This window comes from Mauremys mutica, unplaced genomic scaffold (assembly GCF_020497125.1).
Source record: "Mauremys mutica isolate MM-2020 ecotype Southern unplaced genomic scaffold, ASM2049712v1 Super-Scaffold_100297, whole genome shotgun sequence".
In the NCBI taxonomy this organism is placed as follows: Eukaryota; Metazoa; Chordata; order Testudines; family Geoemydidae; genus Mauremys; species Mauremys mutica.
The window spans coordinates 534,133-550,901 of record NW_025423307.1 but is presented as its reverse complement, the minus strand read 5'-3'; the positions used below and the strand labels follow the sequence as shown (position 1 = coordinate 550,901).

General features: G+C 48.4%; 3 non-coding genes across 3 annotated transcripts; 1 reads left to right on the top strand and 2 right to left on the bottom strand.

Moving 5' to 3' along the window:
- Positions 1-1,728: 1,728 nt before the first annotated feature.
- Positions 1,729-1,924, bottom strand: LOC123360723. The gene has a single exon (XR_006576060.1). It is a non-coding gene; the product is annotated as a U2 spliceosomal RNA (small nuclear RNA).
- Positions 1,925-3,046: 1,122 nt separating this feature from the next.
- LOC123360720 lies at positions 3,047-3,162 on the bottom strand. Its single transcript, XR_006576057.1, has one exon. It is a non-coding gene; the product is annotated as a U5 spliceosomal RNA (small nuclear RNA).
- A 3,692-nt stretch (positions 3,163-6,854) lies between these two features.
- Positions 6,855-7,018, top strand: LOC123360714. The gene has a single exon (XR_006576052.1). It is a non-coding gene; the product is annotated as a U1 spliceosomal RNA (small nuclear RNA).
- Positions 7,019-16,769: the final 9,751 nt, after the last annotated feature.

Genomic DNA, 16,769 nt, shown 5'->3' with positions numbered 1-16,769 from the left:
ATCTGCCATTCGGTTGTCCCGTCACCCAGTTTTGTGAGATCTCTTTGTGGCTCTTGGCAGTCTGCCTGGGACTTAACTCTCTTGAGCAATTTTGTATCATCTGCAAATTTTGCCACCTCACTGTTTAGCCCTTTCCCCAGATCATTTATGAATAAGTTGAACAGTACTGCTCCCAGTACAGACACCTGGGGATAAGAGAGGGCAGATCCTCTTCTGACACTGGCAGACCAGGTGCCAGCTCATGCCAAGGCCCCTAGGCCTTACTGAAAAGTGACAAACGCATGGCTGGAAACTAGTCTTGCTCACCTGTTTGTTAGTGTTGTTAAAACAGGCATTAGCTTTATAAAAACGTGTTTAGAGTTTATGACAAGCTCGTGAGTTGCTGCATGCATTATTCTCACCTATAATAGCCGTAGCCCATGTTGTAAGGTGATATATAAGCGTTGGCACTAAAGCTGTAAAAAAAACCTTGCCGCCGCCATGCCACCAGTCAGGAGAGAAGCATTACCAAGTGTGAAATGCCAGTTTACCAGAAGAGGCGTCATCTCCTTTCCAACAAGAGAAGGCCCTGACTGAGACATCAGACAAGCCACTGTGGATCATCCATGGACAAAAGACTTGGTTGATTGCTCCTCCTCACACACCTACGAGGAGGCAGAGCCCTGCACAAACACTTGCCCCCATCAGCTTGAGCTCTGGGGGAATGGAATAAAAATCCCTGTCAGGAAGAAACTGTTGTTCCCCCGGGATGCTGCTTGGACTTCAGGGAGCTGGCACACCTTCTAAGCATCAGCAAGGGATCCTGGCTGTTTGGCTAGGGTTAGTCCTAAAGGACATACAGAGCTTGCATGTTACAGCAGCTTCTACTACACCTGGGTGGCAAGATAGAGTCAGGGTGCCCAAGGGGTCTGTCTGTGACTCCATGTTAAGGCTGTTCTAGTGCCCGAGGAGTTCACACTTGATACTTGGTGGGTGAAATTAAAGTGAGGAGCCCCGCTGCCTGCCAGCCCCAGGTGCCGGGGGCTGCTGCTCTCTGGGGCTCTGGCCACACTAGAAAGGTAAGTTTCTAGCTTGCCTGGTTCAGAAAACCAGACGGGAAAGAAAGAGAAGCCACATTACATTTTTTTAAAAAAAGAATCCTCCAGATTTGTAAGCCACTGTCGTGATTTGGGGAATTTTCCAATAGCTAGGATGGCAACAATGAGAAGCTAAGGGTTATTATGTAGCATTTAGATTACAATAGGCTTGGGGGGGGGAATCAGGATTGGGGCCCCTGTGTGCCGGGTGCAGCACGACACCTAGTGCCTTGTCTTGATCTTACAAACCAAGCTACATAGAACATAGGCTGGGTGGGGAGAAGTCTATGTAACTCATGCAGTTGTGGATATACACATGACCTCAAATATTACCAACCGCCCCACCCCCGAAAAATACAAAAAAAAAACCAAAAACATCCCATCTCCCCAACAGACCCAGAATCTGGAAAGCATTTGTCCCTCATACTGTTGAAAAGACTCACAGCAGAAAGAAGGAGTCCAGCTTCTTAAATTATTCTCTAGCAAGACAAAGAAGAACCTCTCATATCTATAGACTCACAAAACACTTCCAAGAAACTGTAAAGGAAGAAATACACCCAGATTTTTCTGCTACTTCAAAAAACATCTGCTTTAAAGAAAGTATCCCAGTTCAACTCTTTCCTGCTTTTCTAACCAGAAGGTTCTCCCCTAAAGGAGATACACCGTTCCTGGAAGCACTGCAATACCAGGTCAATGCATGGGGCAGACAAAGCAAGCTTCTGTTCTAACCCCCCCTGCTTCAAAAATCAAGTTAATATACAGTCCTGACATAAAGGACATACCAGAGATTAAACTGATAAGAACAGATACAACACTTTGATCTGAGCTCCAAGGAGCCAAGAAACAATGCTCATACTCTGCTACGCATGCACACCCCTGCACCCACCCATTTCGACCTCACCAGGACAAACTCCCAGACACGCAACAAATCCCACAACTCGGGAACTCTACCTGAGAATCAATTCCCCGAAATGACTCCAGTGGAAGACTTCAAAGCAAGAACCCTTAACACACAATTCTGTTCAAAGACAGACAAGTCTTGCAGATGCCTTCCTCTCCCTGGTTTCCCCTCTAATACTCCTAATTTCCATAAACCCACCCACTGACCTGGACTATCAATCTCTCACTGTTAACTCTTACAGCAAAACAGGGCAAAGAAAGCCTATGCAAGCGCTATTCCGCAGCCCCGAGGCTCTTTTCTGCTCCTTCCCACAGAACTAGCTCAAACAGACAGTCAATTGCATCAAAGCAATTCCTTGCCATTTGGGGCATTGGTGCCCCTTAGTCGCTCTGAGGTGATCGGCTGGTTCCTTCTGGCCTGAAACGCTAGGAATCTGACTCAAAGGGCAACAACCTTCCTCTTCTTCTGCTCCTATGAACCAGCCCTCATCTGGGCAAAACGTTGACCGTTTCCTAAGTTAAAACACTGGTGTTTTCCCCACAGGAAAGGGATGGACAATTTCTCTTCTGTGGGAAGACGAGGGAAACCATGCAATCACCTTCTGGGAGGTATATTAAGGAGGGCGGCGGAAGAGCCCTCACGGACTAGACTAAGAAAGCAGTTCTTGAACTGACCTTCCAACAATGACAAACTAAAATCTGCAAGAGCAGCCTTTCAACTCAGGGGCCCAATAATAATCTGTTACCAATAACTAACCGAAGAGTTACAAATGACTCCAAACCAGACACTCTTAGAACAAACCAAACGTTAACACAAACAACAACACATTTCTTTGCTGCTCTTCCACCATTCCTGCTAAAAACATACAAAACTAAAGAGCCCGCGGAATACACCTCACAAAACAGTCCCTGGCTAGCTAGGAAGCCCTCTCACTAGCACAAGAAACTTAAAGAAATAAAAACCCAAAAAATCATTTTCAGAGCTCTGAGCTTTTTTCATACTACAGAAAAACTTCAGCCAGTGACACCAGCTCAGGGAGCACTCTTCTGTTTTTCTCACAGCAGACAACAGCCTTGCCAAAGCAAAGCCTTAAAAAATTGGGTACAAACTCATGAACATTCTTCTCCATGGAAATCTTTAGTAAAAGGCAAAAAATTTATACAAACTGAAGAGAAAACAGAGTATGTAGAACATGCGGCAGAGGCGCTGCCGGGGCAACCGCCTACGCTCCCAAAAGTCAGGGTGACTACTCTCCCAGCCCGCTACACCGCTAGCTTTCAGAGGAAATGGAATTGAACCGATTGGCAGCCCGAGTTGGATCATCGAAACCGGGGACACAGGGAGCAAAACCAGCCCCTCGACCAGGGACTCGCTTCGCTGCGCGCAATGCACTGTGGCTATGCAAATAAGATGCTCCGGCCGTCTCCGGCGCTCAAAGGAGTCTTTTCTCTGGGCTGCCTCTGCTCCTTCCCCGGCTGGGCGGAGATTGGGATGCGGCAGCTGCTCTCCTAAGACAGTCCCGCTGATGCCCAGGCGCATGGAGGACGGAGCCCAGACGAGAAGCCAGAGGGCACTTGGCCCACAGCTAAAACCCGGAGCAAACGCACACGCTTTGCAAAGTAAGGGGAGCCGGGATCTCGGACATGAGATTCTATCCCCCGGCCGGGGTGCGACCCCGCGTTGTACCTGCTGCTTGGTCTGCCTCTGCTGCAAAGTAGCTCGCCTCGCTCAGATCCTTGGGGTTCGCTGAGCTGCAGCTCACCTTGATACACGGGAACAGCTTCAAATCATGGAATATCAGGGTTGGAAGGGACCTCAGGAGGTCATCTAGTCCAACCCAATCCCCAACTAAATCATCCCAGCCAGGGCTTTGTCAAGGCTGACCTTAAAAACCTCTCAGGAAGGAGATTCCACCACCTCCCTAGGGAACCCATTCCAGTGCTTCACCACCCTCCTAGTGAAAAAGGGTTTTCCTAAGATCCAACCTAAACCTTCCCCACCGCAACTTGGGACCATTGCTCCTCGTTCTGTCATCTGGGGCCACTGAGAACAGTCTAGATCCATCCTCTTTGGAACCCCCTTTCAGGTAGTTGAAAGCAGCGATCAACTCCCCCCTCATTCTTCTCTTCGGCAGACTAAACAATCCCAGTTCCCTCAGCCTCTCCTCATAAATCATGTCTTCCAGCCCCCTAATCACTTTTGTTGCCCTATGCTGGACTCTTTTCAGTTTTTCCACATCCTTCTTGCAGTGTGGGGCCCAAAACCGGACATGGTACTCCAGATGAGGCCTCACCAACGTCGAAGAGAAGGGAACGACCACATCCCTCGATCTGCTGGCAATGCCCCTACGTATACAGTCCAAAATGCCGTTAGCCTTCTTGGCAACAAGGGCACGCTGTCGACTCATATCCAGCTTCTCGTCCACTGTAACCCCTAGGTCCTTTTCTGCAGAACTGCTGCCTAGCCATTCGGTCCCTAGTCCGGAGCAGTGCACGGGATTCGTCCGTCCTAAGTGCAGGACTGGGCACTTGTCCTTGTTGAACCTCATCAGGTTTCTTTCGGCCCAATCCTCCAATTTGTCTAGGTCCCTCTGTAGCCTATCCGTACCCTCCAGCGTATCGACCGCTCCTCCCAGTTTAGCGTCATCTGCAAACTTGCTGAGAGTGCAGTCCACGCCATCCTCCAGATCCTTAACGAAGATATTGTACACAACCGGCCCCAGGACCGAGCCTTGGGGCACGCCGCTTGAGACCGGCTGCCAATTAGACGTGGAGCCATTGATCACTACCCGTTGAGCCCGAGGACCTAGCCAGCTTATAGTCCACCTTATAGTCCATTCATCCAGCCCAAACTTCTTGAACTTGCCGACAAGAATACTGTGGGAGACCGTATCAAAAACTTTGCTAAAGTCAAGGAAGAACACATCCATTGCTTTTCCCTCATCCACAGACCCAGTTCTCTCCTCACAGAAGGCAATTAGGTTAGTCAGGCGTGACTTGCCCTTGCTGAATCCATGCTGACCGCTCCTGATCACTTGCCTCTCCTCTAAGTGCTTCAGAATTGATTCCTTGAGGACCTGCTCCATGATTTTTCCAGGGACTGAGGTGAGGCTGACTGGCCTGTAGTTCCCCGGATCCTCCTTCTTTCTTCCCTCTTTTAAAGATGGGCACTACATTAGCCTTTTCCCAGTCATTTGGGACCTCCCCCAATGGCCATGAATTTTCAAAGATAATGACCAGTGGCTCTGCAATCACACCCGCCAACTCCTTTAGCACCCTCGGATGCAGCGCATCCGGCCCCATGGATTTGTGCTCATCCAGCTTTTCTAAATAGTCCCGAAGCACTTCTTTCTCCACAGAGGGCTGGTCACCTCCTCTCCATGCTGTGCTGCCCAGAGCAGCAGTCTGGGAGCTGATTTTGTTCGTGAAGACAAAATCACGAAGGGGGAGGGTGGGGAAGCATTGAGTACATTAGCTTTTTCCACATCCTCTGTCACTAGGTCGCCTCCCTCATTCTGTAAGGGGCCCACACTTTCCTTGACTTTCTTCTTGTTGCTAACATCCCTGAAGAAACCCTTCTTGTTGTTACTCTTAACATCTCTTGCTAGCTGCAACTCCAAGCGTGAGTTGCCCTTCCTGATTTCACTCCTGCGTGCCTGAGCAATATTTTTATACTCCTCCCTGGTCATTTGTCCAATCTTCCACTTCTTCAAACGGCGCTGCCTGCCAGTGCACTCAGCCTCACTTGGCAGGTAACAAAAGGGATCGAGTGGCCGTCCAGTTTCTGGAGAGTGGCTGACAACACCCGACCTTCTGCCCTGAGGAGAAACTGACGTGAGACAAGGCAGGGGAGGTCATTCTTGTATTGGACCAACTTCCGGTGGGGAGAGAGCGAGAGAGAGCGAGAGAGAAGCGAAATGCAAGCTGCACTCTTTCCCCAGCAGCAGGTGGGCCACGTCGTCTCTCTGATGGCCTGGCTTCCCGGGACGGGACCCGCTACAACTTAGATAATTTTTTACCTCAAGGTTCCCAAGACACAGACAAGGTTTTCATCTCGAGGCCAAAAGACCAAAAACATCAAGACACTTGATCACGGCCTTGGATAGGCCAAGATTTAAAAGTTTATTAGAAAATATTTGAAAATGAACGATACAGAGAGTTGAAATGTCAGATATTGGTCATCGGGGGTGACATACAGAGTATAGGGCGATTTTAGTTTTAAATGTTTATTAGAAAATGTTTAAGAATAGATAATACAGAGAGTTTGTAACATCAGTTACTGGTCATCAGGGGTGACATACAGAGTATAGGGGGATGCTAGTACTTCGGTATTGGACAGCACATAACTTATACAGTGTGCAATGTCCCCAATGTGGGGTATACTGTGGGTGAGTTCAAGATACAGTCAGCAAGCAGTGAGGGTACATCACCCATACAACAGTTAAAGACAGTCATAGGTATAAATAAGCAAGCCAGGTAATGGGGATAGAATGACCCTCACATGGCAAAGTTAAGGTCTGTCGCACTCGATCTGAGCACTGCACCCCATCTGAGCTCAAAGAGCTGAGCACGCAAGAGCGGTGGCCCGGGCGGGCAGGGGGAGGGGCCCGAGCGGAGGGGCGGAGCCGCGTGAGCAGGTATGCAGATCTGTGTGCGAGCAGAGCATCGTGGGAGCGGACGCAGGCTGCCAGGCAGGGCCCGACTTTGGCACCGGGAGCTCGGCGTGGGGAAGGGACGGTCTCCGGGGGCCACATCGGGTCAGCTGTCGGCAGTGTGGGCCGGTGTGGGCGAGGCCGGCGGTGGGGGCGCGGCGGTCCGCCCCGTGTGTTATAAGTGCGGGGCGAGCGAGGGCGGGCGGCGGCCGGGCAGCAGGAACTCATACTTACCTGGCAGGGGAGATACCATGATCACGAAGGTGGTTTTCCCAGGGTGAGGCTCATCCATTGCACTGCGGGTGTGCTGACCCCTGCGATTTCCCCAAATGCGGGAAACTCAACTGCATAATTTGTGGTAGTGGGGGACTGCGTTCGCGCTCTCCCCTGGTGATTGGTTTGAACAACAGCCAACCTACAGTGGGCTGTTTAGGCTTAGTACGCTGCAAAGCAGATTCTCAGGAAAGCAGTTGTTATTCTGGGCCTTTGGGAGTGCTCTTTTCCACAGGCCCTGTACTTCTAGGTATCTTTGTTACACGTTCCTCCTTGTAAGCAAAGCTCAGCTCCGAAACTTTACTTGGGTCTCTCTGTGTTCTTGGCTTTCCCTGGTCTTTTGCAGCTGATCTGCTCTCTAGTCTGTTTTTGGGGGGCTTAGACTGGTGCCTTTCTTGGCTCTAAGGGGAGCTGCCTGCCTGCCTGCTCTGCTTCTTTCCCTGTTTGTAGCTTTTTGCCCTGCCCTTCTTCTCGGGCTCTTCCTCTTTTGACGGGAGGACGGCCTGTCCAAAGCGCCTGTCCCACCTGGTCTCCTCGTCCAACAGGCAGCCTCGCCCCCTGCCCTGGGGCCGCTTTGGCTTTCGCTGTCTGTTCCTGTCTCTTGGTGGCCACCCTGTCTGTGCTACGGAGACTAGGCTGTCACAACCCCATGCTGGAGGAGGGCTTTCCGTCGCTTGAGGCCCACCCACCGCCTCCCCGAATGCCCTTTAGCTACGCTGCGGGTTAGGGCGGCGTGGCCGTGTCGCCCAGGAGCGGGTTTTCCCTTTTGCACACCTCTGACGGACGGAGCTGTTTTGACTTAACTGTTCAGCACGCACCGACCCTCGGGCCTGGGCTGCACGGGGAACGTAAATCGGCGCGGCTACATCAGTCCGCGCCTTGGTCGGAAGAATTCTTCCGTCGACCTAGCTCCCGCCTTTCGGGGAGGTGGATGGCCGGCACCAACGAGGAAAACCCTCTCCAGGACCCTTCTCCGGGAACAGTGCCCTTCCGTTTGGGGAGATTAGGCTTTTTTAAAAAAAAGAAATTGTTTAACTGCCTTTCTCTGAGGCAAGGTTGACTTTATATTGCTTCCCTCGTGGCTCCTTATAGCAGTTGTGTTCTGAAATCTTTAGGGTTTGACTTCATTTATGATGAAATCTTGCTGTAACTTTATTCTAATTTTCAATGAGTAACTAGACCTGAGCTGTTTGGTGTGTTAGTGGAGGATTGTTTAAAAACCTGGGATTCCACTTTCGGCTGCCTTTCCATTACATTTCCTCTGAAAGCCCACCGAAAGCCTCCACTTCCCACATAACTCTCTCAAACCTGCAGTCATCAGGCATACAGAAGATGCTTACAGTTTCACTCCATACGAGTCCAGTTCCTTGCTGTTTCCTGTCTAACCACTGCACACATATGGTATCCCCTCCCTACCCGGAGCTGCTTCCTGGCTTTTGCGCTCAGGACAGGAAAACGAGAATGGAGAGGTAAGCTGTGCAGGGAACTCTTCCTCAGCTTGCACTCCACCCCCCAAGGGCCTTTCGAGGTCTTCTACGGACTTCAGGTTTCATTTGATTTCCAAGGTTTATGGGCTCATTAATTAGCCATCTCTCCTAATGCAGGGATCCTACGGGTCAGACCAAAGATCGATGGCCCAAAAGAGCTAAGAAAGAGAAATAAAGGTGAGCGCTAGGCGTTACATTCAGATGAGCATCCAGAATCTGACTGTGCCCTGGCATGTTCAACGCTGCCGAAAAGAAGGAGCTCGTCGGGTCCCTCTGCTAGCACCCAAATCTGGTGGCTAGTTGGTCTGCTGGGAAATAAGGAAAAGGAAAAGAATTAAAGGAGTCAGGCAATAACAAGGAAATGAAGAGGTTTGTCCAACGGGTTCTGTCTGATTTACTGTCTTCCCCAACTACCCGTCCAAGTTAAAGACCTAGCCCAGTATCCTGTCTGCTGACAGCGGCCAATGCCAGGTGCCCCAGAGGGAATGAACAGAACAAGGAATCATCAAGTGCTCCATCCCCTGTCGCCCATGCCCAGCTTCTGGCAAACAGGGATACCTAGCTAGGGATACCGTTGTCGAAGCGCCATAGATAGACGTAGCCTCCATGAATTTATCTAGTGCTTTTTTGAACCCTGTTATAGTCTTGGCCTTCGCGACATCCTCTGGCAAAGAGTTCCACAGGCTGACTGTGTGGTGCGTGAAGCAAGACTTCCTTTTGTTTGTTTTAAAGCTGCTGCCTATTAATTTGATTTGGTGACCCCTAGTTCGTGTGTTATGAGAAGGAGTAAATAACTATTCCTTATTTACTTGCTCCACGCCGGTCATGGTTTTATAGACCTCCCTCGTATCCCCCTTTAGTCGTCTTTATAAAGCCGTGCACAAGCGACCAGGGAGCTTTGAGAACAGGGGCTGCTAACAGGGAGTTTCGCAAGGGAGTTTAGAAGGGGAGTGGGAAGGGAGTGGGAGTCCCTCACCAGCCCTAACCCCTTCCCCGTGGCCCCCCCCTAAAACCTATAAACCGAACCACAGTCCAAAACTACTTTCCGTAAACCACCCTTTCACTAACTAGGAGACAATGCAGGCAGAAGCCCAGCAGCAGAGTGGGGGCTATCCAGTTTATTGCACTGACTGTCGCATGTATGATTACCTGCCCTGTGGGCGGGTGGCGTATGTGTGCAGTCGGTTCAAGGAGCTCCTGGCCCTCAGAGACCATGTACGGACTTTGGAGGCCAGGGTGGTGGAACTGGAGGAGCTGAGAGAGGCAGAGAGGTATGTTGATGAGGCTTTCCGGGACACTGTAGAATTGTCCCACCTCCGCTTAGACAGCTCCTGTGCTGTTGAGGAGGAAGAAGGGCCCAGGGAAGTAGAGCAGTCAATGGGAGCAGAGGGAAACCTTCCCGTAGTTGGGACCCTCCTTCCAGATGGTGCTGGGGTTGCCTCTCGCACTGAGGTTGCCTCTCTGGGGGAGGGAACTCCAGTTTCTAGGAAAAGGCAGGTGTTAGTAATGGGAGATTCGATTATTAGAAATGTAGATAGCTGGGTCTGTGATGACCGGGAGAACCGTATGGTGACTTGCCTGCCTGGTGCGAAGGTTGCGGATCTCTCGAGGCATCTAGATAGACTTATGTGTAGTGCTGGGGAGGAGCCGGTGGTCGTGGTACATGTAGGTACCAATGACATAGGGAAGGGTAGGAGAGATGTCCTGGAAGCCAAATTTAGGCTGCTAGGGAAGAGACTGAAATCCAGGACCTCTATGGTGGTATTTTCAGAAATGCTCCCAGTTCCACGCGCAGGGCCAGGTAGGCAGGCAGAGCTTCAGAGTCTCAATGCGTGGATGAGACGATGGTGTAGAGAGGAGGGGTTCACATTCATTAGGAACTGGGGAAACTTCTGGGATGGGAGGAGCCTATACAGGAGAGATGGGCTCCACCTAAACCAAAGTGGAACCAGACTGCTGGCACTAAACATTAAAAAGGTTGTAGAGCAGTTTTTAAACTAGGAGATGGGGGAAAGCCAACTGCTGCAGAGGAGCATGTGGATCGGACACAGACTTCTCTTAGGGGAGAGTCTGATGATAGAGAATCTCCAGGTTATAGTCAGGAGCAGAGGAATGAGAAGTATAATGTAAGGGCCGGATCAGATGATAAACAGTCACATAAAAAAGAATCTGGCACATCAGAAAAAGGCAGGCTAATAAACAGGGACAAGTTTTTAAAGTGCTTGTACACAAATGCCAGAAGTCTAAATAATAAGATGGGTGAACTAGAGTGCCTTGTGATAAAGGAGGATATAGATATAATAGGCATCACAGAAACCTGGTGGACTGAGAGCAATCAATGGGACACAATCATTCCGGGGTACAAAATATATCGGAAGGACAGAACAGGCCGTGCAGGGGGAGGAGTGGCACTATATGTTAAAGAAAGTGTAGATTCAAATGAAGTAAAAATCTTAAGCGAATCCACAGGTTCCATAGAGTCTCTATGGATAGAAATTTCATGCTCTAGTAAAAATATAACAGTAGGGATCTATTATCAACCACCTGACCAGGACAGTAATAGTGATGATGAAATGCTAAGGGAAATTAGACAGGCTATCAAAATTAAGAACCCAATAATAGTGGGGGATTTCAATTATCCCCATATTGACTGGGAACATTTCACTTCAGGACGAAATGCAGAGTTAAAATTTCTCGATACTTTAAATGACTGCTTCATGGAGCAGCTGGTACGGGAACCCACAAGGGGAGAGGCGACTCTAGATTTAATCCTGAGTGGAGCGCAGGAGCTGGTCCAAGAGGTAACTATAGCGGGACCGCTTGGAAATAGTGACCATAATACAATAGCATTCAACATCCCTGTGGTGGGAAGAACATCTCAACTGCCCAACACTGTGGCCTTTAATTTCAAAAGGGGGAACTATACAAAAATGAGGGGGTTAGTTAGACAAAAGTTAAAAGGTACAGTGACTAAAGTGAAATCCCTGCAAGTTGCGTGGGCCCTTTTTAAAGACACCATAATAGAGGCCCAACTTCAATGTATACCCCAAATTAAGAAAAACAGTAAAAGAACTAAAAAAGAGCCACCGTGGCTTAACAACCATGTAAAAGAAGCAGTGAGAGTTAAAAAGACTTCCTTTAAAAAGTGGAAGTCAAATCCCAGTGAGGCAAATAGAAAGGAGCACAAACACTGCCAACTTAAGTGCAAGAGTGTAATAAGAAAAGCCAAAGAGGAGTTTGAAGAATGGCTAGCCAAAAACTCCAAAGGTAATAACAAAATGTTTTGTAAGTACATCAGAAGCAGGAAGCCTGCTAAACAACCAGTGGGGCCCCTTGACGATGAAAATACAAAAGGAGCGCTTAAAGATGATAAAGTCATTGCGGAGAAACTAAATGGATTCTTTGCTTCAGTCTTCACGGCTGAGGATGTTAGGGAGATTCCCAAACCTGAGCTGGCTTTTGTAGGTGACAAATCTGAGGAACTGTCACAGATTGAAGTGTCACTAGAGGAGGTTTTGGAATTAATTGATAAACTCAACATTAACATGTCACCGGGACCAGATGGCATTCACCCAAGAGTTCTGAAAGAACTCAAATGTGAAGTTGCGGAACTATTAACCAAGGTTTGTAACCTGTCCTTTAAATCGGCTTCGGTACCCAATGACTGGAAGTTAGCTAATGTAATGCCAATATTTAAGAAGGGCTCTTGGGGTGATCCTGGCAATTACAGACCGGTAAGTCTAACGTCGGTACCGGGCAAATTAGTTGAAACAATAGTAAAGAATAAAATTGTCAGACACATAGAAAAACATAAACTCTTGAGCAATAGTCAACATGGTTTCTGTAAAGGGAAATCGTGTCTTACTAATCTAGTAGAGTTCTTTGAAGGGGTCAACAAACATGTGGACAAGGGGGATCCGGTGGACATAGTGTACTTAGATTTCCAGAAAGCCTTTGACAAGGTCCCTCACCAAAGGCTCTTATGTAAATTAAGCTGTCATGGGATAAAAGGTAAGGTCCTTTCATGGATTGAGAACTGGTTAAAGGACAGGGAACAAAGGGTAGGAATTAATGGTAAATTCTCAGAATGGAGAGGAGTAACTAGTGGTGTTCCCCAAGGGTCAGTCCTAGGACCAATCCTATTCAATTTATTCATAAATGATCTGGAGAAAGGGGTAAACAGTGAGGTGGCAAAGTTTGCAGATGATACTAAACTACTCAAGATAGTTAAGACCAAAGCAGATTGTGAAGAACTTCAAAAAGATCTCACAACACTAAGTGATTGGGCAACAAAATGGCAAATGAAATTTAATGTGGATAAATGTAAAGTAATGCACATTGGAAAAAATAACCCCAACTATACATACAACATGATGGGGGCTAATTTAGCTAAAACGAGTCAGGAAAAAGATCTTGGAGTTATCGTGGATAGTTCTCTGAAGATGTCCACGCAGTGTGCAGAGGCGGTCAAAAAAGCAAACAGGATGTTAGGAATCATTAAAAAGGGGATAGAGAATAAGACTGAGAATATATTATTGCCCTTATATAAATCCATGGTACGCCCACATCTCGAATACTGTGTACAGATGTGGTCTCCTCACCTCAAAAAAGATATTCTAGCACTAGAAAAGGTTCAGAAAAGAGCAACTAAAATGATTAGGGGTTTAGAGAGGGTCCCATATGAGGAAAGATTAAAGAGGCTAGGACTCTTCAGTTTGGAAAAGAGGAGACTAAGGGGGGACATGATAGAGGTATATAAAATCATGAGTGATGTTGAGAAAGTGGATAAGGAAAAGTTATTTACTTATTCCCATAATACAAGAACTAGGGGTCACCAAATGAAATTAATAGGCAGCAGGTTTAAAACAAATAAAAGGAAGTTCTTCTTCTCGCAGCGCATAGTCAACTTGTGGAACTCCTTACCTGAGGAGGTTGTGAAGGCTAGGACTATAACAATGTTTAAAAGGGGACTGGATAAATTCATGGTGGCTAAGTCCATAAACGGCTATTAGCCAGGATGGGTAAGAATGGTGTCCCTAGCCTCTGTTCGTCAGAGGATGGAGATGGATGGCAGGAGAGAGATCACTTGATCATTGTCTGTTAGGTTCACTCCCTCAGGGGCACCTGGCATTGGCCACTGTCGGCAGACAGATACTGGGCTAGATGGACCTTTGGTCTGACCCGGTACGGCCTTTCTTAGGGTACGTCTACACTACGGGACTATTCCAAATTTGCATAAACTGGTTTTGTAAAACAGATTTTATCAAATCGAGTGTGCGCGGCCACACTAAACACATTAAATCGGTGGTGTGCGTCCACGGTCCGAGGCTAACGTCGATTTCTGGAGCATTGCACTGTGGGTAGCTACTCCGTAGCTATCCCATAGTTCCCGCAGCCTCCCCCGCCCCTTTGAATTTCCGGGTTGAGATCCCAGTGCCTGATGCGGCAAAAATCATTGTCGCGGGTGGTTCTGGGTAAATGTCGTCAGTCACTCCTTCCGCTGGGAAAGCAACGGCAGACAAGCATTTCATGCCTTTTTTCCCTGGATTGCCCTGGAAGATGCCATAGCATGGCAATCATGGAGCCTGTTTAGCCTTTTGTGACTGTCACCGTATGTGTACTAGATGCCACTCACAGAGGCGATTCAGCAGCGCTACACAGCAGCATGCTTTTGCTTTTGCATAATAGCAGAGATGGTTATCAGCCATATTGTACCATCTACCATACCATAAATTGGTAATAAGATGATTGTGGCTACCAGTTCTTTTGCACTGTTCCATTTGCTGCTGTCATAAGTGCCCCTGACTGTTCTTAGCCAAGGGCACAAAAGCCAAAATTGGGAATGACTCCCTGAGTCAATTCCTCCTTTTTGGTATCTAAAAATAGAATCAGTCCTGCCTAGAATATGGGCAAGTGTACTAGAGAACCACTGTATCATAGAACCAAAGAGCACAGCTGCTCTGTGTCAGATCCTGCAGAAATTATGAGCTGTATTCTATTCACAGGGGGTGCTCCTGCAACAACCCCACCTGTTGATTCCGTTCTTCCCTCAGCCTTCCTGGGCTACCGTAGCATTGTCCCCCCACTTGTGTGATGAAATAATAAAGAACGCAGGAATAAGACACAGTGATTTGTTAGTGAGATATGAGTGGAAGGCAGCCTCCAGCTGCTATGATAGTCCAGACAGGACAGTAAGGAGTGTGTAGGAGAAGAGCCCAGCATTTCTCTGCTAGTTGAGGGGCACTTGAATCTTTTCTTTACACATGAAGGGTGGGGGCTATGGAGCTCAGCCCCCTGTTTCTATGATGACAATGGTTATCAGCCATATTGCACCATCTACCAGGAAAAATTAGGACCAGGCGCCCTTGATCAACCTAACAGATGCTGGTCATCATGGTTACCAGTCCTTTTGCACTGCCCCATGTGCCAATAGGCTGATGACGAGGACGGATACCAGTCATATTGTACCATCAGTCAGCCATAGCGTGGGGGGAGCAAGGATGTTGGTGTTCAGTGCTGCACCATCGCGTCTATCTGCAGCATTCAGTAAAGATAGGGTGACATGTAAAAGAGTCAAGAGAGGATTGTTTTCCCTTTCACTTCTGGGGATGGGTGGGGGGGTGAGTAAATTGCCGAGCTATGCCCTGACCCACCGCGGACACTGTTTTTGACCCTAGAAGCATTTGGAGCTCAGCCAAGAATGCAAATGCTTTTCAGAGACTGCAGGAACGGTGGGATAGCTTGAGTCCTCCAGTCCATGAGCGTCCATTTGATTCTTTGGCTTTCCGTTACGCTTGTCACGCAGCAGTGCGCTGAGTCCCTGCTATTGCATGTGTCTGGAGATATTTAAAAAATGATTTTGAATGTCGTCTTCTGTAACGGAGCACTGATAGAACAGATTTGCCTGCCCTTACAGCGATCACTGATTAACTGCATCACCACCCGTGCTGATCAGAGCTCCACGCTGGGTAAACAGGAAATATTCAAAAGTTTGCGGGGCTTTTCCTGTCTACCTGGCCACTGCATCCGAGTTCAGAATGCTGTCCAGAGCGGTCACTGGTGCACTGTGGGATACCGCCCGGAGGCCAATACCGTCGATCAGCGGCCACACTAACCCTAATCCGATATGGTAATACCGATACTAGCGTTACTCCTCTCGTTAGGGAGGAGTACAGAAACCGGTTTAAAGAGCCATTAAAATCGATATAAGGTGCCTCCTAGTGTGGACGGTTGTGGCGTTAAATCGGTTTTACGCTCAGTTTTGTGAGATCTCTTTGTGGCTCTTGGCAGTCTGCCTAGGACTTAACTCTCTTGAGCAATTTTGTATCATCTGCAAATTTTGCCACCTCACTGTTTAGCCCTTTCCCCAGATCATTTATGAATAAGTTGAACAGTACTGCTCCCAGTACAGACACCTGGGATAAGAGAGGGCAGATCCTCTTCTGACACTGGCAGACCAGGTGCCAGCTCATGCCAGGGTCCCTAGGCCTTACTGAAAAGTGACAAACGCATGGCTGGAAACTAGTCTTGCTCACCTGTTTGTTAGTGTTGTTAAAACAGGCATTAGCTTTATAAAAACGTGTTTAGAGTTTATGACAAGCTCGTGAGTTGCTGCATGCATTATTCTCACCTATAATAGCCGTAGCCCATGTTGTAAGGTGATATATAAGCATTGGCACTAAAGCTGTAAACCCCCTTGCCGCCGCCACGCCACCAGTCAGGAGAGAAGTATTACCATATGTGAAATGGTAGTTTACCAGAAGAGGCATCATCTCCTTTCCAACAAGAGAAGGCCCTGACTGAGACATCAGACAAGCCACTGTGGATCATCTGTGGACAAAAGACTTGGTTGATTGCTCCTCCTCACACACCTACGAGGAGGCAGAGCCCTGCACAAACACTTGCCCCCATCAGCTTGAGCTCTGGGGGAATGGAATAAAAATTCCTGTCAGGAAGAAACTGTTGTTCCCCCCTCCCCACGATGCTGCTTGGATTTCAGGGAGACGGCACACCTTCTAAGCATCAGCAAGGGATCCCGGCTGTTTGGCTAGGGTTAGCCCTAAAGGACATACAGAGCTTGCATGTTACAGCAGCTTCTACTACCCCTGGGTGGCAAGATAGAGTCAGGGTGCCCAAGGGGTCTGTCTGTGACTCCATGTTAAGGCTGTTCTAGTGCCTGAGGAGTTCACACTTGATACTTGGTGGGTGAAATTAAAGTGAGGAGCCCCGCTGCCTGCCAGCCCCAGGCGCCGGGGGCTGCTGCTCTCTGGGACTCTGGCCACACTAGAAAGGTAAGTTTCTAGCTTGCCTGGTTCAGAAAACCAGAAGGGAAAGAAAGAGAACCCACATTACATTATTTTTAAAAAGAATCCTCCTGATTT